The sequence below is a fragment of the Macrobrachium rosenbergii genome, chromosome 20 (assembly GCF_040412425.1).
Source record: "Macrobrachium rosenbergii isolate ZJJX-2024 chromosome 20, ASM4041242v1, whole genome shotgun sequence".
NCBI lineage: Eukaryota > Metazoa > Arthropoda > Malacostraca > Decapoda > Palaemonidae > Macrobrachium > Macrobrachium rosenbergii.
In genome coordinates, this window is record NC_089760.1 from 6,059,711 (window position 1) to 6,072,130 (window position 12,420).

The window sequence follows — 12,420 nt, forward strand, 5'->3', positions numbered from 1 at the left end:
CTCTTGCCGTGTTTGAGGAAATTTGATCCAGTTGTCAGCTATTTGTACGAGTCTCACATATGTAGTGAACCGAACGGCAAACTGAAGATTGGTCTATTCCTAAGTCTTCACCAACTCCGACTTGAAAACCTGGATCGGACACATACCTAAGAAATGCTTCAAGTCGCTGTTTTGTAGATAATGCTCCTCCTCTGGTCTCAACATCATTATTGTCCAGTAGTACGTTTTGTACAATCCAATGTACGTTATCCTCGTCAAATCGGAAAAGACGTTTGTAGTCATGGACATGATGGCCTGAGCGACGAACGTTATATATTTTAGGTTTTCTAATATTCATGAACGCAGCCATAATGCACGACGACCACCACCGGCAACTGCTCGAAGACACCTGATGGCCTGCCTTTCAAATGTGATCATATTCTTCAGTTTTTAAGAATAATCTATTATTATGCATACGTACGCTAAATTTGCTAAGCGTGTGGAGAATTTTCTTCGGAGAATATTCTTCGGATGAATTGTCTACTTTATGCATACCAAATAAGAATTTTCTTCTCAAAAGAGTAGACAATAGAATATTCTATTTTTATAAATATAACTGATTATACTGAACAGTCGTTTACCTCGTTCACTTTTTTATTCTTTTTTCTCTGGGCAAATGTAACCGAATTACATTCTCCTCTGTCGACAGTATGTAATTGTGAATAAGTAAAATAAACTGTCCAGGGAACAAAGCTGTAATTTCTAAATATAAATATAAGATTATACTTCTTTTTTTTACCGATTTCTTTGTAATAACATTTTAGATCCACAAGCATATCCTTGTTCTGATATTCAGGATACGGGTTTGAGTACATATATATAAATAAATAAATATATATATATATATATATATATATATATATTTATATATATGTATATATGTATATATAATATATATATGCATATATGTTCATATGTACAGTATGTATGTATATATATATGTATGTTTGGAGAGAAAGGAATGTCTGCTTTAAGAATAGAAAATCAAAATTCGTCCCTGCTGCGCGCGGCAAGGTCTATCTCTCAGGCGTTCCCATCGATGACAGCATTCTTAAGAGCGGAGGAGACGGAGTCACATTTTGTGTGATGAGCTCGTGACGTCATGGATTTCACGGTTCCCAGAGTAATGCCCAGTGACCTTCCACTTACGTGTATTTTTTTTATTCAGTTTCCCCAACCCTCTCTCTCTCTCTCTCTCTCTCTCTCTCTCTCTCTCTCTCTCTCTCTCTCTCTCTCTGATTCACATGGCCTCGCCAAGAGTTTTCCTTGAGGGTGATGAGCAGATAATTTCTCGGACAAATTAATGGCTTTTGTGTATATTCTGAACTTTAAGAGGATCATGACGAGATTCAACTTTTATTGTTTTTTCTTTGTATTCTCGCATTTTATCTTAGGATTTAAATACTTAATGATTAGCGTCACGAATTTTTTTATCAGTTTATTTTAGCAGAAATTTTGTTGAAAGTTTCTTGGTTTATTAAATAAGTACAATGAATACATACATTCATACACACAAAATATATACATATATATATATATATATATATATATATATATATATATATATATATATATATATATATATATATATAATATATATAACAACTCTTGGTTCCTATTATTATTCTTGGAAAGCCCACATTACTCATTAAAGATTTTTGTTTAGGTCAGGGTACCCTGTTTTCTAATTCTTATAAAAATCTATTGAATAAAATTTAATAGCATACCATTAAATCACAACCAAGTAAAGACGTTTGGAGACAGCTAAGCTGAATAAGTCTGGCCCGTCCCAACGTAGAAATTGCGTTGTTCAGACAAGTTTCAGAACAATGGTTATAAAACGCTAATATTATTCGTTTCAGTGAGAAATCTTAGGATATCAAAGGTCAGTAGGGAATGATTGTCCTGAGTTGTTTTCAAGTCAGTGATTAAAATTAAAAAAAAAACCTGTTGTGATGTTAGGGTTTATTCACTCTGCCAAGAGATTTATAATGAGGAATATGGCAGTGTGGGGTTCCTAGAGACATGGGACCCATGGGCAACTGCCCATTATGCTCATGTCTTAAGGCGCCCTGCAGGCAACATTATTCCAGATCACCAGGAAACTTTCTGAATAATATTGCTAATTAGAACCGTATAATAATTCATCTGTTTTCAAAAGTTTGCAGAGCTTGAATCGCGGTAATCTCGCACATAATCTAGTGACACACCAGAAACCAATATATCGATGCCTGATGCCTGAAGCACGAAGCCTCAGGTAAGTCCGTGGGAAGCACATGACGACGACAGATCAAGACTCGAGAGCGAAAGAACTTTGGCGAGGACAGAACAATACTTGGAGGTATAAGGATGATTTTATAATTTCCCAAGTGCAACTGTTTCTCCTCGTTTAGGGAGAGGAGTCGTTTCCTTCTGCAGTCGTTGTTTCCTTTGAAATGATCTTTGTTTAACATGTACATTGGTGGGATAATACGTTCACGTCGTCTTTTGCTTGTGGACAGTGAATTTTTTTATGGTTTTCCCGAAAATACGTTTCTTTACCGTCATAATTCTCTCTCTCTCTCTCTCTCTCTCTCTCTCTCTCTCTCTCTCTCTCTCTCTCTCTCTCTCTCTCGTGAATTACGTACCGTTTATATAATATGTTGTTTACCAAAATATGACATTTGTATTAACCAACATAGTACAGCAAAGTACCAACCGGCGTAACAATTCCTAATTACGTGTTGTACCACTAAGTGATCCAGATATGAATCATAGAAAATTACCTCAATTAGAATTCATTGAAGTAATGTTTTATTTAATCAGAGAAAAACCAAATGATTATGATAACATGTTGATTAAAGCTGCCAGCGTTAATGAGTAACTTAAAGACTTTAACATATACTCATGGATTCGTGCTATGATGTTCAAGATAATGAATAAGCGAGAGTGATTTGCCTTGAAGAACTATGAACTTTATTTAACTTATGGACATAACTATACATATTTTCTAGCAATGATATTCATCATTTAATGTTTTCATATTAGTGCAGATACCATGGCCTTGTTGTTTGGGGATGAATAGATGACACATAAAAAATCCCTTCTTTCAGACAAACCAATACTTGTGTTCTCTCTTTTGTTTGATCACGAATGAACAAAAAGACTTCTTTTTTGAACAGAGCCATAATCCAATATGCACCGAATATGGAATTTTATGTGATTTTAAATATCAAATATCTACCGAATGTGGAATTTTGCTATGTGATTTTAAACGTACTCATTATATGCGTGTACGTGTATATACTTACATACAAACACATGCATGAATATATATATATATATATATATATATATATATATATATATATATATATATATATATATATATGTATATATATGTATATATGCATTATATACATATCATGCAGGTCAAACACCAGGTCTCCAGGTCGCTGAACTGAGTACCTGGGGGTGAAAAGTGGCCACAATAATGAAGCCTAGGGAACGATTTTATCATCAAGAATCATATTCATATTTCAAGTCGGCGCAACAGGACTTCACTCCCATGACACAATCCCCTTCAAAATTCTGTTTCCCTCTTTTCAAATACTGGCACTAAAATCGAAATGAAAGTTCTGCCTTTGTTCAAAATGACTGAAACCTGAAAGAGCATTGCGCTTGTTGAAATATCTCCAGAGATCTAGACACTTTCATTTAGTGATGTCTTTGCCGACATTCAGTTCTTTGATGGACTCCGCTTTTCTCCTGCACTTTGACTTTGTTCAGATCTGCAGTTGCTCAGCAGTTAAGCAACAAACCACTTGCCTCCAGCTTTTCTCGATATCCAAGTTCATTGTGATTAAACAGTGAATAGTTTATTTCACTTCTGTTTCTTCTTCTTTAAAAGATTTGCACTTCAGGAATCTCAACATAGGAACAACTAAGACGTAACACGAAATATAAGTATTAAATAAAATTCAATGTCTTTAAAAACCAAACTAAATAAACAGAAAAATAAGAAGAGGAAAAAATATACTGTGCAACAACGCAAAATAGAGAACTAAGCATCATAAAAAATCGCAATAAAAAAATGAAAATTAATAATAATTCAAATACCACACTTGGCAAACAGACCAAGAAGTATCCGATTACGTTAGCGTACAGTGATTAATTTAATGATGAATAATATATTCAATCAAATTTGAGTGCCATTGCAAATTGAAATCTTCAAGGAACGTAAGACGAGCTTGTCAGACAATTACTACAGAGTATACTCTAATGGAAGTACTCCATGTAAAGTTATAATTTCAAGATTTAATCAACAACAGTTCAGAGGTTACGTTGATTCCAACGCATGTCCCTTAGTATCAGCTGTTCCTCTGCTGTAACAGTTTCACAAAGTTTATTGACATCCCTTAACCAATATGAATTTCACGCCGTGTTCAATATAAAACACTAGCTTTTTTGTAGCAGTGTTATGAAAACAATTCACTTGGTCTTAATTTTTTATATAATTGCCAATATTTACAGCGCCATCTTTGCACCGTTGTCACACCCTCTAATATTAAAAAAGTTCCTCGTTGGACAAGTCGGTAGAGTTCTCGACTAGCACTCTGCTAGGCCCGAGTTCGAGTCTCCGGCTGGCCAATGAAGAATTAGAGGAATTTATTTCTGGTGATAGAAACATTTCTCGGTATAATGTGGTTCGGATTCCACAAGAAGCTGTAGGTCCCGTTGCTAGGTAACCAATTGGTTCTTAGCCACGCAAAATAAGTCTCACCCTTCGGGCCAGCCCCCCAAGGAGAGCTGTTAATCAGCTCAGTGGTCTGGTTAAACTAAGGTATACTTAACTTTTTACATGTAGTAAGTCACGATATTGTGAAACTGACAGTGATTTATGAGAACCGTGAGTCATTATGTAACAAGAGTATAAAAATGCTGTCTTAAGGATGGTTAGGTAAGCAATTAAGTAAAAATCCACTAACGAATGAACAATATACAGGTAGAAGGAGAGTGCATCTATGATAAAGGTATATTATGGCAGTTTAACGTGCTGCCGATAAGCCTTCAGTATAGTTGTAATAAGAGGATAGATTTGTAGGAATTTTGACCACACGTCTAACTCACGGTACAGAAGTTAAAGTAGGAACAGTACCAAAACGGCTATTTGATAGTTTATGTACTGTACGTACGGTAGATATAGGACTACAAATGATTTCATTCTACATATTGGATTTCAGTTTTTAATTTTTGCAACTTTTGAATGCATATCTTTGTCTATACATTTTGTTATATATATATATATATATATATATATATATATATATATATATATATATATATATATATATATGCATATGTGTGTGTGTGTGTGTGTGTATATATAAAGATATATAATTATATAAATATGACTAACATGTCACGGATTAGGATGCTTTTTATTATGCATAAATATATATATGAATTTTTATCATGGATAAATATTTATATATATGCATATATATATTTATGCAAATAGATATATACATAACGGATTAGGATGCGCTTTTAGTTTATTATGTATATATATACATAAAAATATATATATGCATATATATATATAAATATATATATTATATTTATATATATGCATATATATATTTATGCAAATAGGCTATATATACATAATAAACTAAGCGCAGACTAATCCGTTATATTCTACTCCATGATAAAAATTCCATGCAAGAAAGCGTGACGTCAGTCGTATTATTTTTCACTATGACCAACACCAGCCGGACGTAGGGCCCACCCACCCGTTAACAGGAGAGGGCGAGTAGAGGTGGCTGTATTACAGTTAGGTCAATGCCAGTAAGAAAATGCTTGTTATAATCGTACTGACTCATTTATTCGATTAACAGATAAGGAAGCGTAATACCTGCGCTTGGTTGAAGTGTATAGGTCTTGCGAATATCGTGTATCGTTCTTGAATGGATATTCGCGCTAATTTCCGCACACGTTACTATCCAAGAATAATTGTTTCGGCGTCGTGAACTGTCCAGTCGTCTGTATTACGGAAAATATCAAACAAGTGAGAAATCTAAAACAAAAATAAAATCTTATTAAATATTGCTAAGCTTAAAATGAACATTATAAATGCAACTTCGTAAACATTTTTTGTCCACACTCCTGTGTGCTTGAAGATTCCACAAATCCATGAAGATACCAATCAGAATTATAAAGTCGTTCCTTACGAAGCAGTAAAAAAAAAAAAAAAAAAAAAAAAACTCAGCTGAAGGACGAAGGACCACCACACTCGGAGAAGGACATGACAACACACTCCTTTTCTGTCGGTCACTTCTGTCTGACAAGAAGGAAATTTCCTTACACAAACCGGATGTCTGGAACGTCATAACCCGGTAGTTAACGTCATTATCACTGCCGTTCGGCAACGAGTAAGATATACGACCGTTTAGAACGAAAGAAATTTACGAGGCGAAGAGCAGACGTTGATGGACGTTTGATTATCCTTCGCGCAAGGTGTACTGGGAGGTACGTTAATAAAGGAAAACAGTGCATGATTTTGAACCGTGAAATCTTCATTCCTGATGACAATTGCTTACAGTTGAGGGATTTTTTTTAGTTTTGTTCTTGAGTGTTTTACGAAGATTTAACTTCTTTCTCGAATATAATTAGGATTAATGTCGCTGTAATACCTTCAAGATATGTTTATCAAATGTTCTTCAAGCTCCCATGGAGAGGATGAATGAGTAGATGTCAGTAAACAGAAAAGAAAATATAGCGAAATTGAGCGAGGCTTCGTAAATTAATATCATTTTCAATAATTTCTTGATTTATATTCCTTGACATTCTTGCTTGCATACGTATTCACTCACAGTAGGTAATATGAACTCTGAAGTGGAGTGACGAAAATAAGTTTGCGATGAAAATATATGGAAATATTAAAGTTAAATGACTGAATTTTAATTGATACCAGAGATTGTACTTTCAACATTATCACCTTCCTTCCAGTAACAAATTTCATTCAATGTACAACTGTATTGCATCTGTACAGAGTCTTGAAGACGGATCATTGCACATCGTATGCATAAATAAAAAAAGACGAAAATGAAGAATAACTGCTTTTACATTCACAGCTGCTTTAAGTAACACTAGGTACTCTTATTCCCGTGCTTCTTTAAAGGATATGCATGTTCAAAACCATTATCATTCTACTGGAAATAATTGTCGAATAAGAAACCACTGGCCACCTTTCCAGAAAACTTTTCTAGTTTCCACATTAAACTCGACTCTCGGAGAAAATACGAGAAAAAAAAATCTAAGCATATTTACAAGCGAGTCTTATGACGACAAGCTGGACTTTTGGAGGCAAATAGAAAGCAAATTTTTGATGCTGTATTCTTTATAATGATTTCTTACGTATTTAATCAGAGAATGCTTAAAGAGGCTTCCGTCGTCGCATTTCTGTCTGAGATAATGGTCTGGGGGAAAGAGAAAGCAACTTGGAGTTTTGAGGTTATTAGGAAACGGTATTTTAAGTTACCGAGGCTATTCGTTTGATCACGCTGTTATGAAAGGCAAGTGTAGTAATAATAATTACTGAGACGGTGTTTAGACGCGCGGAGACACTTCTGAATGACGTTTCTCTGCAATGATAGCCAACCTTAACCGCGGCAGCCCACTCTTCATAATTCCTTTCAAAACGCTACAAAATTACCATAACACTGTATACTTTTTTCTTATATGCGTAGCCTAACTGCTACATATCTCACAATTACTTTGGTTAATTATGCTTGGAATGGCAAGACACTCGAATTTTTTCTTTCTTTCTTGAAATCTTCAGCTGAAAACCCTTCTGGACAGAGTCAAGACACTAGAAACACGGGAGGGCTACAAAGAAAAGTTAGCCTGCAGAAAGAGAAAAATTATAGGAAAAAATGTCAAGAGATACATTCTTGTTACTACTTTATTTTAATATGCTCTTTCACTTTTCACTGTGGGTGCTCAGGCTACGCTCCCGTTGCTGTTAAATTTCGTACTCTGACTGCCAGGTACTGGCGAACTTTCTGTCTTCTGCCCATACCACAAAGACTCAATCTGAAATTTCATTCGAACCTTTTCCTGATGCATCAAATGACCTCCGTCCTCATGCGCTGACCAAACAAGATGTGACGTATGAAAATGTATTCTTGTTCATTGATGTGCTTCAATGTAATTTTCTTTTTACAAATGGATGGCAGCTGACGAAAAATTATGCATTCTGGGAAGTACCATTAATATGATTTTGTTTTGGCCATCATCGATATTACAAAGAAGTGACTACTTTGGTAACTGCCTATGACTATACAATACACACGCACACATATATATATATGTGTGTTTGTGTATGTTATATTTACATATATTTACATATAAATATATATAATATATATATATATATATATATATAATATATATATATATATATATATATATATATATATATATATATATGAATGTTATTTGATATATATATATATATATATATATATATATAAATGATTGATATATATAACATATATATTCCCAAAATAGTGTGAATTGATATATATACATATTTATATATATGTCTGATATATAAATATATATATATGTGATAAAAATTCATATATATAAAAATATTTTCTGTTGATGAAGTCATATATATATATTGAGATGGCTATACATATATATATATCCCCGGTATATGCGTGACAAACATTGAGCTGAATGCCAGCTAGTTGATATCCAATTGGATGAGAAGTTTAGATGAGAGGAATATCAAACAAATACCGGATAAATTATTTATATTATAATTAGGACTGTTTTATAATCTCCCGTCAAACCTGGTGAAATTGTTTCAATATATTCTCCATGTAAAAAGCATAATTTTAAGTGTCAGAGCAGTGACCTGGTTTATTATTAACTGAGCAACAGCTGGAAAGTAACGAAACTTGATGTTTAGTCATATAAAATATCATAATGATGTGATAAAACCATATTCATATATACAAAAATATTTTCTGTAGATATATAAATTTTTTTTTTGGGTCCCTACGCCAACGAGCCTGAATAGGAATTTTTGTTAAGTTCCTTCTCATCATCGAAAGCTGACATGATTTGAAAGAAGTGCAATATTTACACGTCTCAAAATGAAGTAAAAAAAAAAAGACCTAGTCCTTTGTATTAATCAAATTTACGTCAAACGAAAGGAAAAGAACACACGAACTCTCCTCCAAGGAGAGGCCGCGGCGTCGTTCAATTGCAGCAGAAACCGATATGTTTAGCTTCTTGTCCAGTACGGCATAGCCTTGAGTACTAACCCGTACTTGTTTTGTGTTATCGTTGAATGCCGAACCACGCTTTCTAAATAAATAAGCACCTGCAGTTTACACACTCACTGGTAATTCAGCAAACAAGACTTGCTTGTTTTTACCTTCAGGATACAAGCAGCGGTTTAATGTGCTAATGCCATGACTTAGCGTTTCCAGTTCCGATATGCCTTTTGTATGTGTATTTGTTATTCATATTTTCCTCTCTTCTGATATTGAAAGAATACGAATTATTAATTCTGCGAGTATAAAAACTTTGTCTTTCACCTTCTGCTGAAAGCGAACGCGCTTTGTAGAGTTCGATTTCCGTTTTCCAAAGGTGTATAAATCATTGCTCATGAGTTGGCAACAGTGAAGATGCGCTAACCTTCCCCAAGTCCAACATCATTCAAAACTTTCGAAATTCATCGTACGTTCCAGAATATCTTGTGTTCACTACACTAAAGCTTCTCACAGCCGAACGAAAATAGTCGAGCCTGAGCGAGGGGTCACAGGAGAGCAATGGAAGTGAAAGTTTCTTTCCAGCTCTGAGGTCACAGGGATCCACCAGTGGGTGACGGGATAATGACCAAGAAAAAAAAAGACAAGTTTTCGGTGTTTTATCTTAAACATTAACAGATTGTAAAAATGGAGTTGTTTTACTTTGAATTCACTCGTCTTCGGAGACCCTTCTGCTAAGAAAACCTAGCCAAATGAAGAGGACTGGAACCAGAGAATTCCTGCTGGGAGAGTAAGTTGCGTGTCTGGAGGGTCAACCTTTAAAGGAGTGCCGACGGATCTAGACAAAAAGTTTGGTACGAGTACTCAAGGGAGCTAGTCATCGCGTTGTAAAATCAAGAAGGCGACTGGAATTGCCTCCGGTAGCAGTGCCACCACACAAGACCTGTCATTATTTCAATTGAACTTACTGGACCTTTCTCTTCCCTTTCTCAGACGAAAAGAACACGACATATTTCTTTTGGAAGTCTCAAATAACAATAGAAATAAAAAGAACTGGAATTACCACTGACGAAAAGACGATTTTTTTTTTGTAAGTTTAGACGCATTCATACTATGAAAGAGCTTCCGTTTTTCTCAGACAGTTAGGATTTGCTTATTTACTGGAAACAACCGAATATCAAAGGTTTCAGCCACGGGGATATAGGCTACTTACCAGTCCAATAAGGCCATTTCAGAGGAATTTAGTCGACCCCACTACCTTTAAATGCAGGTCCGTGGAAAACTGTATGCAAGCACAAAACGGAAACTACACTTAGAAGGGAATGTCTAAATTTGCAAGGAAAAAATCTGCCACAGTTTCTGTTTTTCTTTTGATATCTTTATTAACGCGAAGGTAGACTATGTTTCCTAGGATGTTAAGATGTTTAAATAAATTACTCCTCCGTAGGGGGGTAGTGCTGTCAGTGCACCTCATGCGGTGCACTGTAGGCATTGCTTAAGGTTCTTTGCAGCGTGCCTCCGGCCCCTAGCTGCAACCCCTTTCGTTCCTTTTACCGTACCTCCTTTCATATTCTCTCTTTTCCATCTTACCTTCCACCCTCTCCTAACAGTTGATTCATAGTGCAACTAGGAGGTTTTCCTCCTGTTACACCTTTCAGACCTTTTACTCTCAGTTACGGCTGAATGACCTCATAGGTCCCAGTGCTTGGCCTTTGGCCTAAATTCTACATTCAGTTCAAATAAATTACTTTGTTAGAAACTGCATCAACATTAACGACGCTACTGAAGTTTAATTTCACAAAAAAAAAAAAAAATTTTACCAGTAATTGTCCCGTGCTTCATAACGACTCAAATATTACCAGAAAGTGAGTGTGAAAGCGAAGAAAATAATTCCAACATTCCTGAAGTATATCTCTTTGACCCTTCACTGACCCACGTTAAACCATCAAGACTCCATCGCAAGCGCCAAGAATCTCCCGGGATAAGGCCAGACATGGCATATTTATTATGACTCTTTTAGCATTCCATGAGGCAAAATCTACATCCTATCACACCTACCTAGGCTGTCCCTCCCTGGTAAAACAGACTCATGTCTTTCACACCATTTGTTTAATCTGTAAGAGAGATGGCAGGTGATGGCTTTTGCCTATAGAGTTGATAAAATAGTCATCATGTGTCCGGCCGCGTCGTACAAGATTTATTAGCGCATGCGATGTAATCATGATGGGTTAACAGGGGTCGGCGATGGGTCCCAAAGGCAAAACCTCCAAGTATGTTCGGATGACGTTTTAGCTTTCTCATTCCATTCTGGTAAAATTCAATCTCTCATTCAACTCGGCAAAAAAAAAAAAAAAAAAAAAAATCCCGCATTATACTTTACCGTGATTTACGTGTGATCATTGAAATGTACAATGACGATGCACAATACATAATATAATTCTATTCTGGAAAGGTTTGCTTTGTTTTTAGGCTTGATCTTGATGGATGTTAACTCGTTTTAAATAATAATGAGAACAAAAACTTATGATTCTCTAAAGATGGTATCAGACGAGCACATTGTTTTGGCATATTTTAGAGAAGAGCGGCTAAACTTCGTGCCAATTTTGCCAAATCAGTTTGTGTATTCTTTAAAAATTGGTCATGAATGTTGAGAATGGCGATGTTGAACAAGCTACTTAACGCTTGATGTGAGGGCTGATTAATGCAAAATTCGGTGCCAAAAAGGAGCTGTAGAATGTGCAGCTGCGGCCCAGCCTTTAGTGGTTGCCTGGTCCCTCCTGTAATTAACATTATTTATATAAAAAAATAAATTAGATGGCTAATTTCAAATCTAACATGTTGTTACATTCAATTCTTACATCAGTTCTCTTTTGTGTTTAAATACATTTTACAATAACTTGACGGTCGAACTTATATATTCTTGTGAATCTCCAGTTACTTTTATTATGAAAGTAAAATTAACTTTAAAATACTGCGATAGCCCAGAAATAAAAAAGTTTGTTTTGAAATTTAAAACATAAAATTTCAAAAGAATATAACAGAAAACTATTATTTTCTAACTACCTGCAGTTCAGTGTTGGCTTAGACAGATTTGAACTCACTTCTCTACCTA